Source organism: Elgaria multicarinata, chromosome 7, assembly GCF_023053635.1.
Source record: "Elgaria multicarinata webbii isolate HBS135686 ecotype San Diego chromosome 7, rElgMul1.1.pri, whole genome shotgun sequence".
NCBI lineage: Eukaryota > Metazoa > Chordata > Lepidosauria > Squamata > Anguidae > Elgaria > Elgaria multicarinata.
In genome coordinates, this window is record NC_086177.1 from 7,527,162 (window position 1) to 7,542,466 (window position 15,305).

The window sequence follows — 15,305 nt, forward strand, 5'->3', positions numbered from 1 at the left end:
CTTTTAAATTAAGCCAAGAATTTAGTTTCTCTGAGTCTAGCTAAGTCTAGCCAAGAGCTCCTCTAGCCATGTGCAATGGCTTGTGAGTGCATTAACATGGCTTTTCAAACGCTACGTTACCTCACCTTAGACTTTGTGGTTTGTGGCGTCCCTCTCTAGCCCCAGCTTACTAGAACTAGGATTCTACTTGGGCCATAGCTAGACCTAAGGTTTATCCCTGGATCGTCCAGGGGTCAAACCTGTTCATCTAGGTGACACACCCTGGATGATCCCAGGATAAACCTTAGGTCTAGCTGTGGCCTTGGTCACCCAAAGCTCCCCCACTAACATGCAGATGAAGGACTCAGACATGCTGAACAACCATCTCATACCAACCATCCCTGGCAAGACAACATTTAAACTTCTAATGATCTTGAGATATAGACACAGTCCATCAACAGGGAAAAAAAGTCGATTATGTGAACCCAAGCCCCCATCCCCTGTTTGCATGTAAATGGGGAAAAAAAATCTCCTCCTGAGCTAGACCTTTAGGGTTCTATCCTTCAGGGCTTTTAATGTCCCTCCAAATCAAGCACAAAGGCAGTTAAAATGTGGAAAATTCAGGAAATGCAGAACACATCATTAAATCATCTACTCAGGAAACCTTGGCAATCTTTACTTCAACTCACATAAGGTCCACTATAAATGAAATCTGTATTTTAATTATTTCCAGTTTGGAGACTCCCAACATGCACGATGGAGCTGAAACTCTTCACCGAAGAACGAAAAAAGAAAATTGGGTGGTAGAAAAGAAGAATGTTGCGGCTAATGTGGAACAGTTGCTAGTTATATTCCACATTGCCCCGAGCAAACCTCTTCCTTTTATCTTGGAGAAAAAGCAATCGATTTCCCCCTGCAGTACGGGCGTCTGGACTCACATTCTGTTTACTCATGAGTTCTGACAGGTTTAACCATAGCAGCTTTGTGAAACAGCCGCTCTCCGAATAACCACTGAGGTTGTAATTCTTTTCAAGTTCCAGGGGCTAGTGCAGAATGATGCACTGGGCTTTCGTGATGCTGGGCAGGCAAGAGAAGCTGTTGACATATCTTACATTTTGCATAGCATTTCCAGCTCCAGAGGGTGCAAGGAGAACCATGAACTTTGGGAAGGGGGGGGCTCCTTCTTCCTCCTTTGCTTCCTTAGCAAGATGGTCACCAGGTTGGCTGTAATGCAAAGGCACCTGCATACTGCTCCCCTCCACCCCAAACCCTCCTGCTTGCTCAATGCTTTCTGTTTGTCGGGGGGCACTTCTAGTCCCCCCCCAAAGAAGAAATACACCACCCAAAAAAAAAAAGGACAAAGAGAAGACTGTGATTTGCATAAAATTTGCATATGCTAATACATACGCATAGATGCAATTGTAGAAATACTTATCATTTAAGTAGAAATATAGTACATCTCGCTATTGTGTGGAAGTAGGTAACCAGGTGACTTGTATGCCTATCTTTTCAGCCTGTTGTCCTGTGGAGGGGCAACAGTCCTTATGGTTCATGATCTTCAAACTGGAATCAGACTGGGCAGCCCTTCATATCAAGGGCACCTTCAAACAGAGGATGGTCCTCCGGCAGCCCTTCAAATACTGGAATGTCCTCTGTAAGAGATGACACCTGACTGCCTCCCCCCCCCCCCTTTGTTATTTCTGATCCAGTGAGAATCTGGTTTTCAAAGCATAGTAGAAAAGAGCTGAAAAAAGCCTGTTTACCTATGCATCAGAAATGAGCATTCATTTGAGTAGCAGGAGTTTTGGAATCTACCACACAATGGGTGGTATGAAGTCCAAACCATGACTTAGCCTTTTAAGGCTGCAACATGTTAAAAAGTAGAACAAAGCAACACAGAGCTTATTCACACCGGCGTTATACTGTGCAATCGCTGCGAATTGCATGCAAAGGACTTGGAAGTTTTCCACCTTATAATCTGCTTTGATTTATTTTATTTATTTTATTTATTTATTTATTACATTTTTATACCGCCCAATAGCCGAAGCTCTCTGGGCGGTTCACAAAAATTAAAACCACAGTAAAACACCCAACAGTTTAAAACACAATTACGAAATACAGTATAAAAAGCGCAACTAGGATAAAACCACACAGCAAAGTTGATATAAGATTAAGATACAGAGTTAAAACAGTAAAATTTAAATTTAAGTTAAAATTAAGTGTTAAAATACTGAGTGAATAAAAAGGTCTTCAGCTGGCGACGAAAGCAGTACCGGGGTGCCACAGCGGAAAAAGCCCTCCTCTTAGTATGCGTCCTGCTATGCATCCTGCCTTAATTGTGCAATAAAGCAAAAAGATTTGCCGTATTTAGCCCCTACTTTTTGAGCGTATCTTCCGAGCCGCCGCTGGGATGCAGGAGCAGGATTTTAAAGAAATGCTTACATCAGTGTAAGCTTTAAAGATAAAGACACCAAAATTGGCACAGTAAAAGATATTAGGGAGAGCTTTAAGCATACCAAATTTGAATTGAATTGGGTCATCCGTTGATATTTTAATGATTTTTTACATTTCCCCCCTTAAACTCACTTCCTGGTATGCAAAGGATCGCTGTCGCCCGGTAGCAAAATCAACAACAACCGCAAAAGTTTAGCGCTACAGGGATAATCCGAGGGAAGCAGATATGTGGGATGAAGCTTACAGTGCAGGGAAGGAAATTTCTAGTGGAATGTGAATCTGCACTTTAGCTTATATCGATATTTCTTCCCTTTGTAACGTTGTAGATTCTATCGCTACTTTGTATACCGTTGCTCAGTAGCATTACTTACCTTTTCTTGTAACGTTGTTGCGGAGCACACTGCTCGTTGCCCCGTTGTCTGTGTTCCTTCTTCTTCTTCTCATTTCTGTGATCCTTCCAATTCCCAGACTGTCCTTTCTCTGCACCTCCCACTTCCCTTTTTTGTATTTTCTGCGCCTCTCTAGGTAACATTCCGTTATGCGCATGCTCTTAATTTCAAATCACGAGGCAAAGAAACGGTTACTGAAGGCACGTAGAGGAAGTTACATCAGACAGGAACAGGGCCGGTGCCAGACTATTTTGCACCCTAGGCAAGGTGAGCTACACACACACACACACACACACACACACACACACACACACACACACAAATTGCCAGCTTCGATTCAGCTGTTCAAGAACAGTTTCTGAACTATTATATTTTCCTTTTATTATGCTTTTTCTTAAAACAGCTAATTTGTATAAAATGGTGAACCTTAAAGGGCAGTACTGCACCCCTCTGAGGTCTGTGCCCTAGGCGGCTGCCTAGTTGGCCTAATGGTAGCACCGGCCCTGGACAGGAAGCCCAGTGAGGGATCATGTGACAGTCGTTTCACAATGCGACACAGAAGACATCATAACAACGGAGCACATTGAAAGCAGTATAACGAAGCAGAAGTGTTACAACGAAAGGTAAAACAGTACAAAACCTAAATGTATAACGTTTTCAAGAATGCATCATGTGACCACTGACGTCATCCAGAGCTATTTATTTATTTACTTAATTATTTATTGCATTTCTATACCACCCAATAGCCGGAGCTCTCTGGGCGGTTCACAAAAATTAAAACCATTCAAAGTATAAAACAACAGTATAAAACCATAATATAAAATACAATATAATATAAAAACTCAACCAGATAAAAAAACAGCAGCAATGCAAAATTACAAATTTAAAACACCAAGTTAAAATTTATTTATAGACTGTTAAAATGTTGGGAGAATAAAAAGGTCTTCACCTGGCTATCTATAACATTACAGCTACAGTAGTGTAGGCCATAGCTAGACCTAAGGTTTATCCCTGGATCGTCCAGGGGTCAAACCTGTTCATCTAGGTGACACACAGGGGATCCAGTGCTCAGGCAGGGGCGAACCCTGGATGATCCCAGGAGAAACCTTAGGTCTAGCTGTGGCCGTAGATTCAGCCAGAGAAACAGCAGTAGTCTCCGGGTGTGTGGGTGTGGGTGTGCTTAACCCTCTCCTCCTTTGCTGCTTTCCCTCTGCAACCTTCTCCCTCACCCATTTTTACTTGCAATATGGGTCAATCCATCCGGCACTCCAGCTGGTTGTGGGGGTTGGGGGAAGTAGCTTGGGGCAGTGGATTGAAAGCAAACACAATTGGCCAGCAGCTGAGCATCCCCGCCCACCCCTGTTGATTCTCTTTTTGCTGCAGATTTCCCATCCCACAACATCACTTTGCCACTGTGTGAGGGGAAGTGGGGAACTTGGTTCATGTTGCCCTGGCAGACACAGTGGACATGTTTGGAGCTGAAATAGTTTCAGGCTAGAAATGAAAAGAGCGTTTTCCTTCATCATCTGCCTCACACAAATCTTTCAGCCATTAGTGAATGATCATCTCTGTGTTTTCCATATCACATCTGGAACTTTATGACAGGTGAGCTATGTACACTTGCTCTGTTATATCTGGGCAAGAGCTCATGGCTTTATTGATTAACTGATTGATCTGATTTATAACTCACCTCATCTGAAGATCTCAGGGCAAGTAACAATGTTACACAATGTATGCTGCTTCTGGGATGCACAATGGCTTGGATTTCTGGGAAATCTTCAGGGAACAGAATGCCAAAGCAGAAAGGCAGGCACTGAGAAATTCCTCCCTCCAGGCTCTTACAACATTCGTTTGGGCCAGATATATACCAAGCAGGATAAAACACTTTGAAAACAGTTTCTAAACTGTATATGGTGTGTGTCCTGGGCCCCAACAGTTGTCAAAACTGTTATAAAACACTTCAAAGCAGTAGTGTAGATCCTGCCTTGGTGTATAGATGAGAATTTAAGAGGACTTTCCTGGTCAACTGAGGCTTAGCCGTAGCTATACCTAAGGTTTATCCCAGGATTGTCCTGGGGTCAAACCTGTTCATCTAAGTGCCACAAAGGGCATCCAGCTCTCAGACAGGGATGAACCCGGGATGATCCTGGGATAAACCTTAGGTCTAGCTTTGGCCCAGTTCTCTGTGGCCAGGCTATATCATCTCCGACTTTGGGAGGAGGGTCACATGAGTGAATGCTGTCAGTACTAGGGTGGCCGTATTTTGGAAACCAAAAGGAGGACAACATGGCCGGCGCTCAAGGCGGCATGCCCAACATGTCCAGCCCCCAAGGTGGGCCCATCCTGACATGAATGCCCCCAAGGGGGCATGGCCTTGGTCACATGTCTAATACTACACCTCACAATTAAGACAAACCTGTTCTACAAAATACGTTAATGTTAAAATCACTGAAATAAAAAACAACAAGTGAGGCATTCAATGTATCTGAAATTAACATGTAGTTTTAGTTGTTTTACAAATTTCTTTATGGTGGTTCTTTTTGCTGTCCTCATACAAGATCAGTAGAAAAGAAAAGCGATTATTTTCCATTTTTCTAAAGGAAACAGGTCCTGGATTAGAGAGAGAGAGAAAAGCTAAAGAACGTTGAAGTTAGGAGGGGGTACACCAGTGCTAGACTAAACAGAAAATGGGAAATATGTGGTAAAGAAAGTTTAGACAGGGAGGCAAAAGCTGCAATCCTCTAGCCAGAAAAAAAGTCCTACAACTCCAGGCATTCCACAGCCAGCATACACAGGATTGTGCCCTAACCAGAAGCAAGCCTCACTGAGTTTAATAAGACTTATTTCCAGGTAAGGGTGGAGAAAGAAGAGAGAAAGAATGATTAGGTCACTGTAGCAGTCTTTTCTCAGACCTATTCAATGTGATTTAATATTGAGCAAGAAAGGGTGGCTCTCTTTAAAACACTGTAATACTTGAGATGTAATATAAACTAGATTTTCACAAGGCAATTTCTATTTAAGGTCTTGCTCCAGGCATAATGTTTTGCAGATCTTTTATCTGTACACTGTTGGGAGAACTGTTGATAAGTACCCACAGTATGCCCTCAATGGTGAGTTTCTAAAAAAACAACTTGTTAACTACACATCTAAAACAACTGACTAAAGTTACAAGACTACAGAGTTCACTTATTATTCTTATCATTTGGATTGAGGTGGGGAACAACTGTAAGTATAAAATACATAAAATTCTGATTAAAAACATAGTACACATTGTTAAAACATCCTAAAAACATCCTAAAAACATACTAAAGGCATCCTAAAATTCCACTTATTCCATTTATTCCTTTTATAGCCTGCCATGTTTCCTGCAAGGAACCCAAGGCAGTGTACATAATCCCCCTCCTCTCCATTTTATCCTCCAAACAACAACCCTGTGAGGTAGGCTGGGCTGAGAGTCTGTGACTGTCCGATATCACTTCTGCTCATGATATGAATCACAATGGTGAGCTTATTTTTTAATTGTTAGCTTTCCCATAATAAATTTGGAGGCAGAAGCTGTTATTTGATGGGATCAAGCCTGTTTTAAGTGCAAATGTTGCCATCTGCAATCAATACATAATGGGTGTGTGTGACAAATATGTAAATATAAATTTTAGCTTCTATGACTACAGGGCTATCCCTCCCATGAATCAGGCTGAAGCCCCCACCTCAGGTGGTAGAGCAGAAGAAGTGGCAAATTGCCCCTCTCCCCCTTGCCCCCATCATCTCCAGTGTGTGCTTCAGTGTGTGCTCCCTTGCCAGCCCCCCCCTCTGCTGTGGCATTTGCCACAGTGAGAGCACAGCGGTAGGACTTTTTGGAGCACCTGCTTTTTGGAGAGCTGTATGGCTGAAGCAGCAGCCGACATAGCTCTTCAGAGACCCCACCTGGCCAAAATGCCTGGCTCTGAGGGGATCCTTTCTGTCATGTATAGCCCCACTGCTCCTGTATTGGGAGTAGGTGAGGCAGGTAATCAATCAGAAACAGATTCAGACTCAGAAGACACCGAGCCAGACACCAGGCAGTTAGAGCCAGTGGGGAAGGAGGTTCTCATGGGTGAGACTCCAGCTGAGAAGCTGCCCCCTCCACAGTCTATCTCTTCAATGCCAAATTCTATGCTTTCTGGAGACAGGGAGTCAACTTCTGGGGGTGAGCATTCAAAGCCCTTACTTGATGCTAAGAATCGCTGGAAACTAAAACGTTCAGCGAAGTTAGCAGCAAAGAGACAGGCGGACAGATTGCATGAGAAATCGTCCACACATCAACCACCTTGAAGTGATGAACATTTGAAAAGCCTTTTCTTTGAACGGACAGTTGTCTTGCTTAGTTTGCATAGTTGTTGCCTAAGGGGGAGTTTCACAGAAAGGGCCTAGTTTGTGTGACAGAAGTGTTTATCGCTTGCAATAAATTGTAAATTGTAAATTTGTAAATTGCCCAGCACTTTGTCTCATTCGTCTCCCAGAGGAAGCTGGAGTAGCTATAGCACACAACACTTTCTGAGACCCAATCATGTGTGTGTGTGTGTGGGGGGGGTTTCCCAGCAGATTGCCTGTACGGGGGAAGAGGTGAGGAGCATGATTCAGTGGCAGAAAGGAGAAGGTGTGTGTGGTGTGTGTGTGTTATGTGGTAAAAGGAAGGGAGAACATGATGTAGGAAGAGGGGGGAGGGGCATAATGCAATTGGCAATTAGGAGAAAGTAGGGGCACGATGCGAGAAGGGTAAGGAGTTGCGACGCAGCGGCATGTGTGCTCTCTTGCCTCCGATGGTGGGAGAGCTTGTGCCAGGGCTGTGTGGCCGTATTAATAAAGTTTGAATGATTGATTGAAAATCTGGTGTCTGTTTACACTGCCAGTATTTAGGAACTCTTCTGCTCACAGAGTGAAGTCATTTATCTCTGCCAACCTCAGGAAGTGATCAATAAACATGAGAGCTGGGTCTTGACTAGGATGCTTTGCCCACTCATTCCTTCGCAAGCCTGTAACATCGCAGCTGCAGGGTGGGAACGCTACAGCTTGATTGCAGGAGGGAGCACGGGCTTTCTGGCCAAAAAAGCCGCAGTGCCAGCAACCATTCAGCTCATTGAGCCCACCCCCTGCCCTCTGCCCTACCTTCCTGGCTCGCCACGACCTACCCTGGGCCTTGATTAACCCCAGGGAATGCCCCCAGCATCAACGCAAAGCGAGGTCACCACCGACAGACAGACAGAGGAAAGAAGGTGGTGACCTCACAGCAAAGCAAAAGTTGGCAACTTTTAAAGCACACAGTTTTGAGGAAAAAGCCTGTGGTGGCTGCAAGTTGGTGGCTGCATTGCATAAACAACGCAGCACCACTGTGCAGCCACCATGGAGTATACAGGGCAAAGGAAAGTTGAGCATTCCAGTCTTACCACCAAAGCAAAGAAACTTTGCTAGTTTGTGTCTCGGCTCTTGCTAACTACTTGTTGACCACTACATTTTATTACTTTACAGCAGGGATGGGGAATGTGCGGCACTCCAGATGTTGTTGGATCCCATCATGCCTCACCATTGTCTTCTCTCTCTCTCTCTCTCTCTCTCTCTCTCTCTCTCTCTCTCTCTTTCTCTCCATTGCCTGCCTGCCTACTTATGTGCTACTTGCTATTCCAGATTTCCCCCAACATGTTGTGGACTACAACATGCACCAGCCTCAGAAAACATGGCCAATGTGCATGGATGATGGGGGTTGTAGTCCCAAACATCTGGAGAGCACCACATCGGGCAAGGCTGTGTCAGTATGTCCCATGTAGTTAACAGTTTGATCCATGGATTAAAAGTTGGATCCCAAGTTTGCCCAGGATGGTTCATCCTCGTGGGTGACTTGATGTCACATTTCTTTTGTTGCATGATCTTGCCCATAGTGAAGTTCTTTCAGAGTTCAGGAATGTGATGCAGCCTTCCAGACCCTTTGGAAAGGAGGAAATGTGCCCTCCTGACTGCGTTTGGCATCTGTGTAGCTCTTCCTCCCCCTTCTTTTCTTTGCTTACTCAGTTCTGATTTCATGCAGTGAAGTAGGATTAACAGCTTGTTAACAATTTGGGCGAAGAAGGAGGGGTGTGTGGCTGGCAAGGGAGGATGCAGGCTGCTAAAGCTGGAGACACATGACGTTTTTCTAAAGATGTGAAAGTGGTTTGAGTGAGGCTTTGTTTCCCTTGCTGTAGACGCACATTTTTCTTTAATACCACTGTTGCCTCTCATCAAACATGTTTGGCTGGGTTTAGAAAAATGTAAAAACCTGCCAAACCCAGTTGCCATACACAATTGTGGGATGAATGTACACAGAAGCAATGACTCCTCCTTCAAACCACTTTCATCTCTCTGGGGAAAAGATCGCCTATATTAACCTAAGTATAGGTTGTGGGTTTTTTTATGGACATTAGTAGCCAGAGGGTAGAATAGGTGTACTCTTTTTATCAACAACTTCCCAGTCTCAGAAGGCTCTCATTAATCCAAATTATTGTTTAATTGGTGACTGACATGCATTTCTTGGTAACTTCCTTTATTAGAGAATGTTGATCCACTTATTTATTTATTTATTTATTTATTTTATTACATTTTTATACCGCCCAATAGCCGAAGCTCTTTGGGCGGTTCACAAAAATTATCTTGCATATTTAGTGTGGCTTATTTATTTTATTTATTGTTTATTTATTTATTTATTTATTTATTGCATCCCAATAGCTGGAGCTCTCTGGGCAGTTCGCAATACATGAAACACAGGATGGAGACCAATTTTTTCTCTGCTTCCAATTTATATCGACCAAGTTCATAGTTGAAAAAATGAAACTGTGGAGGCATCTCATCATTATTTAATTCAGAAATTCTGCCATAAAATATGATTTCATTCCATTGAGCTGTATTCTTGAATCATAGAATAGTAGAGTTGGAAGGGGCCTATAAGGCCATCAAGTCCAACCTCAAGTGACTCCCCATTCAAACTAATCACTCTTCCATGTAAAAGGAGTCAAAAGTGAGACTTCTGGGATCAATTTATTTTCAAGCCTTCTATACCTGTAATTTATTTTTATTTATTTTTTTATTAATCAGATAGTTGGGGGGGGAAATAAAGCTACACTTATTCGTAATTAAAAAGAGAGAGGTGTAATTTACTAAAAAAAAAGATTGACATAAAAATGAAATGGTTAGAAGTATTGTGCTGGTTGAATTTTGTTCCCATTGAAATCAGTGGGACTTAGTCATAACTAACTTTTCTATTAATTTCAGTGGGACCCAGGTTCAACTAACATATAGGCCATTGCTAGACCACGGGTTAGCGCGGTGCGAGGCCCATGCTTTTCCCTGTGCATCCAGATGACGCACAGGGGATCCCGGGTTTAGGCAGGGCTCTAGTGACATGGCAGCGCCAGGCATCACAGGCTGGGGACTCGGCGGCGGAGGCCAACACAGGCCGGGGACATGGGGGGGGCAGGAAATGGAGGCCAGGGACATGGGGGGTGGGAAACAGAGGCCGGGGACATGGGCGGTGGGAAATGGAGGCCGGGGACATGGGGGGTGGGAAACAGAGGCCGGGGACATGGGCGGTGGGAAACGGAGGCCAGGGACATGGGGGGTGGGAAACAGAGGCTGGGGACATGGAGGGGCAGGAAACGGAGGCTGGGGACATGGGGGGTGGGAAATGGAACCCGTGGACATGGGGGGGCAGGAAACGGAGGCCGGGGACATGGGGGGCAGGAAACGGAGGCCAGGGACATGGGGGGTGGGAAACGGAGGGTGGGGACATGGGTGGGTGGGAAATGGAGGCCAGGGACATGGGGGGTGGGAAACGGAGGGTGGGGACATGGGTGGGTGGGAAATGGAGGCCAGGGACATGGGGGTGGGAAACGGAGGCTGGGGACATTGGGCGGGAGATCAGAGATCGAGGATGGGGTGGGTGGGCAGTGGAAGGAGATCGAGGATGGGGGCGGGTGGGGGAAGAAGAATTTTTTAAAAAAACACTTACCTTTCCTGCATCCTGCCGCTTTATAAATTAAAAAATGGCAGCCGCGACGGCTCTCCTCCAGAGCTCGTCACGGCTCACATGTGCATAAGGGCGAGATCTCACGTTAGTTATAATGCGAGGTCTCCCCTCCTCTCCCCCGGATTTTCGACCGGGTTTAGCAAGGCCCTCAGTCTTGATTCAACCCATTGTTTATACAGAGCTGCATATGAGGGAATTTCTAGTACAAATGGTGCCCCCCACACACACTGTGCCACAGCAAAACTCATCTGTGCAGGACTATTGGCATGCATTGCTATATATAAGAAATGGACTGGATGGTGCCAATCATAAACATAACACTTATGATCCGAAAGCACAGTAATGAACTGTTGATCCCTACAGCAAATGATTTTACCAGAGGCCAGAATTTCACATACGTGTTTTTGCAACTTTAGTAAAGTCAGAGAGCATATATGCAACAGTATCAAGTCTGCTCAAATTGAAAGATATTTACGAACATGATGAAAAAACTTTTGTGTGTGTGTTTTTTTTAAAAGGTGGGGGGGAACCAATAATGATTAAACAAAAAACAAAAACCAGGAGTGAGCCATATACAATGCATATGTCTGTTCTGTATATTTAAGTTTTATATCAATGGCAGACCGAAATCATCGCTTAAAGTAAAGTCAAATGTCCATTTTTCAGATTTAATTAAGACAGCATTTTGATGAAGGCTAAGCTAACGTAAACAAGTTAGGGAAGGAGGGATATGAAAAATGAACTGAATGCAAAACCTGGAATGAGTTTGTATGCCTGAATTGCATGACTGGAGCAGAAAATGATATGAGCCCCGACATTCACTTACAAGGGAGTTTTGTTGTGTAAAAACATAAAAAAGGAAAATATCAAAAGTATTTGGCACACTCCCATGAGAAATGAACTTTTAGAAGTCAACCCAAAATTCGCTCAAGCCGTGGTTTTCAAATTTTCTACCTTCAGGGGGATACCTTTCCACACTGACTTGTTTGCCAAGAAGCCTCTGCCTGTTGCAAAGGATTCTGTGAGGAATGTTCTAATGCACCCATTCAATTTATGTGGGGTTCTACCAGCTAGACCTATTTGTACCTTGGTGTCTCACCTTGTGCCTCAGAACAAAACCAGCACCTCCTTCTGGCTGCACAATGTATTGGACTCCTCCTGGACTAAGCTACTTTCCCCACAAAGCTGTGGATCATTAATCCCTCTTTCCCCAAATCCAGCAGATGTAAAAGGGAAACACACGTTGCCATTAACTTGTTTCTGTGATCTAAACCAAAAATATACATTAACTTAGCATGAGAAGGCATTTCAGAAATGTCTTTCCAGGCAGAGCATAAATATCAAAAACATGTACAAACCCGTATAAGGACCAAACCAAATCATGACTGGGCATCTTTTTCTTTATTTCAAAGAAGCTAGGGGGGCCTGACAATTTGATCGGAGAGGGAGGGGAATTTCCTATCAAGTTCCCTTTTCCCAAAGATAATATTAGCCAGAGTGGGATAAAAGACAAATCTAATGAGGGTACCTGTCTTTCTCTCTCTCTCTCCAAGACTAATAGCAGGTTTTGTGGGGAGTGGGGATAACCACACATAAACACTCTCACTCTCTCATGTAAACACTGTCAAGAAATATACTTCCTCCCTCTCTCAGACTCCCGAAGGGGACACTGGCCAGATGCTGGTTGTTGTTGTTTTGACATTGGAGGACACTGTTTCTTCTATGCCTGCCACAGGGTGGCAGCGGGCTTGCACGGACACTGGACTGGCAGCGGCAACAGGGCAGGCTCAGGAAGGTTTGGGTGGGTGCTGGACTCACATGGGTACGGGCTGGCTGCAATTGTATCAGGGGGATCATGAAACCACCAACCTCCTATATAACCCCCGTAGAATGGAGATAGTGGGAGTTGTGATGCTCCCTCTCTAGCCTTCACAGCTGACCCTGGGCAGAATCATTGGCTTGTGAGGAGAAGACAAAGGCGTCAAAAGAACCAAAGGACATGCTTTCCCGAGTTTCCCAGTTGTGGAAAGAGTTCTACATGCATTCAAACAAAAGTGTGTTGAAGCCCAACGCAGGGAGGTCAAAAACTAAGGGCACACCTGTCTAACAGAGGGAGGAAAAGGGAGGAAGTTTGTCCCTGTATGTTTCCTGTCAGTGTTTACATGAGAGAGGGAGGCTGTTTTCAGTTAGGATTGGTTTGGGGAAGTGGGAGTCAATTGTTTTAACTGATTTATGAGTTATTTATATGCGTTAATAATATTTAGGCCATAGCTAGATGGGGCGATATCCCGGTGTTTGCCCCGGGATCATCCCTGTGCATCCAAATGACACACAGGGCTTCCCGGGAGCAGGGAGCGATGGTCCCTCCCTTGTCCCGGGATATGGCCCTACAGTCGTAGCCCACTTTTTCCACGGTCTTGGGATGATCCCAAGACCGCGGAATGTGTGGTCCGGCGTTGTGGTTTGTCCCAGCTCCTCACGAGGAACCGCAAGGAGCTGGGAGCTGGGCACGGGGAACAGAGCTCCCAGAACAGAGTGGTGTGGGGGAAGCGGGGGGAATTATTATTATTTTAAAATACTTACTATTTGTGCATGAACACTCATGCGCTCCACCCCCTTTAACAAAAGAAACCCCACCAAAAAAAGGGTGGGTGCGATGTCACACGCCATATGTGAACCAGGGTGACAATCTTGCGATCATAAAAATGCAAGATCACCTCCCTCCAACTCCCCTTGCCTAGCTGATGCCTTAGTAAACATATGATGTGTTCTGCATATTTTAACTAGAGCTACGCACGAGTGGCCTCTCAAAATTCTCCACCCTATTTAAGGGTAGAGAAGTTGTGGAGATCATTTCAACGAATTACTCCAGGGGGAGGAGAAATTCTCCAACAATTTCCCACAGGTAGGCATCACCATTTGCAAAGGCTGTAGAACAGCTTCTTTCTTTCTTTTCCTAAGGGTTTTTGTTTGCACTGTCACTGGCCCCCATTCTGAATCCTCCACAATGCCCCATATAGAATCATAGAATAGTAGAGTTGGAAGGGGCCTATAAGGCCATCGAGCCCAACCCCCTGCTCATTGCAGTAATCCACCTTAAAGCGTACCTGACAGATGGTTGTCCAGCTGCCTCTTGAAGGCCTCTAGTGTGGGAGAGCCCACGACCTCCCTAGGCAATTGGTTCCATACCTAGCATCACTTCAAGGCATCAAGGGTAAGCCATGCAGCCATCACAAAAATAACAGTGAAGAAAGTATGGAGAAAATTCTAAAAAAAATAAATGTCCTTTTATTTCTAGTGAGTAAGAAAAATATCTCAGGATTTTTCTGAAAGTTATCTTTCCTCATGAAAGAGGAAGGCTTCCATTTTGCTGGCTCATTCGCAGGGCATTTTATAATTAATTTTAAATGTGGGTGGGTGGTGTTTTTGACCTTAACTAATCACTGTGAGGTGATTGAGGGTACTGTCTCAGCAGTCCCCAACCTTTTTGGCACCAGAGACCGATTTCGTGGAAGACAATTTTTCCATGGACCGGGGAGGTGTTGAGGGGATGGTTTTGGGAAGTCCCCACCCACCCATCCACCCAATCAAGCGTCCTGGCTTCGCTTCAGTTGGGTGGGCGCCCAGTCGAAGCAAAACCAGGACGCTGGGGTGGGCGGCTTCGAAAAGGTGCCCCCGGAAGTTGCTCTCCCAGAGCGGCTTCCGGCCGGGTGCACCGTTCCGAAGCCGCCCCACCCAACCCCAGCGTCTTGGCTTCGCTTCGGCTGGGCAAGTACGCTGGGGTGGGTGTGGGTGGGTGAAAGCAGCTCACCTGCGTGGCCTGGTTCCTAACAGGCCACGGACTGGGACCGGTCTGTGGCCCGGGGGTTGGGGACCCCTGGTCTATATTATTCTTTCTATTACACCTTACCATTGCTCTACAGTCTCCTAGGCTGCCTACACTTCCTGATCTGAAAATACCTTGTGGGAGGAATATATTCATGATGTCTTCCCCTGGGAGTGCGGGAAGCCAAGGAGGCTACAGGCTGTCAGAGAGATGAATGTACGATGAAAGACAAGACACTCATGCACACTCCAAGAACCCTGGACCAAACCCATGAGAATTTCTCCAAAAATTCTTCTCCTTTGAATTTCTTTTCGAAAGCAATTTCTATTCTATCAGATTGAATGAGATTGCTTGAAATTTGCATGGAAGAATTTTTCGGCAAAGTGCTAGTATTAATATTAACTCTTCCTTTCCACAGCCCTGTAATAAAAAAACAATAATATGATCCCCATGTGAAAATGGGGGAACGGATTCTGCTTAATGAGACTGGAACAAGGGGCATTGTACTCTGAGGCCCAGTTCTAAAGCTGCTTTTAGGCTGTACTACATCAGAGTGAATGTCCCTTCACACACACACACACACAAATCCCTGACCACAGAAAACTTGCATGTCAGGGAGAAATCTAGT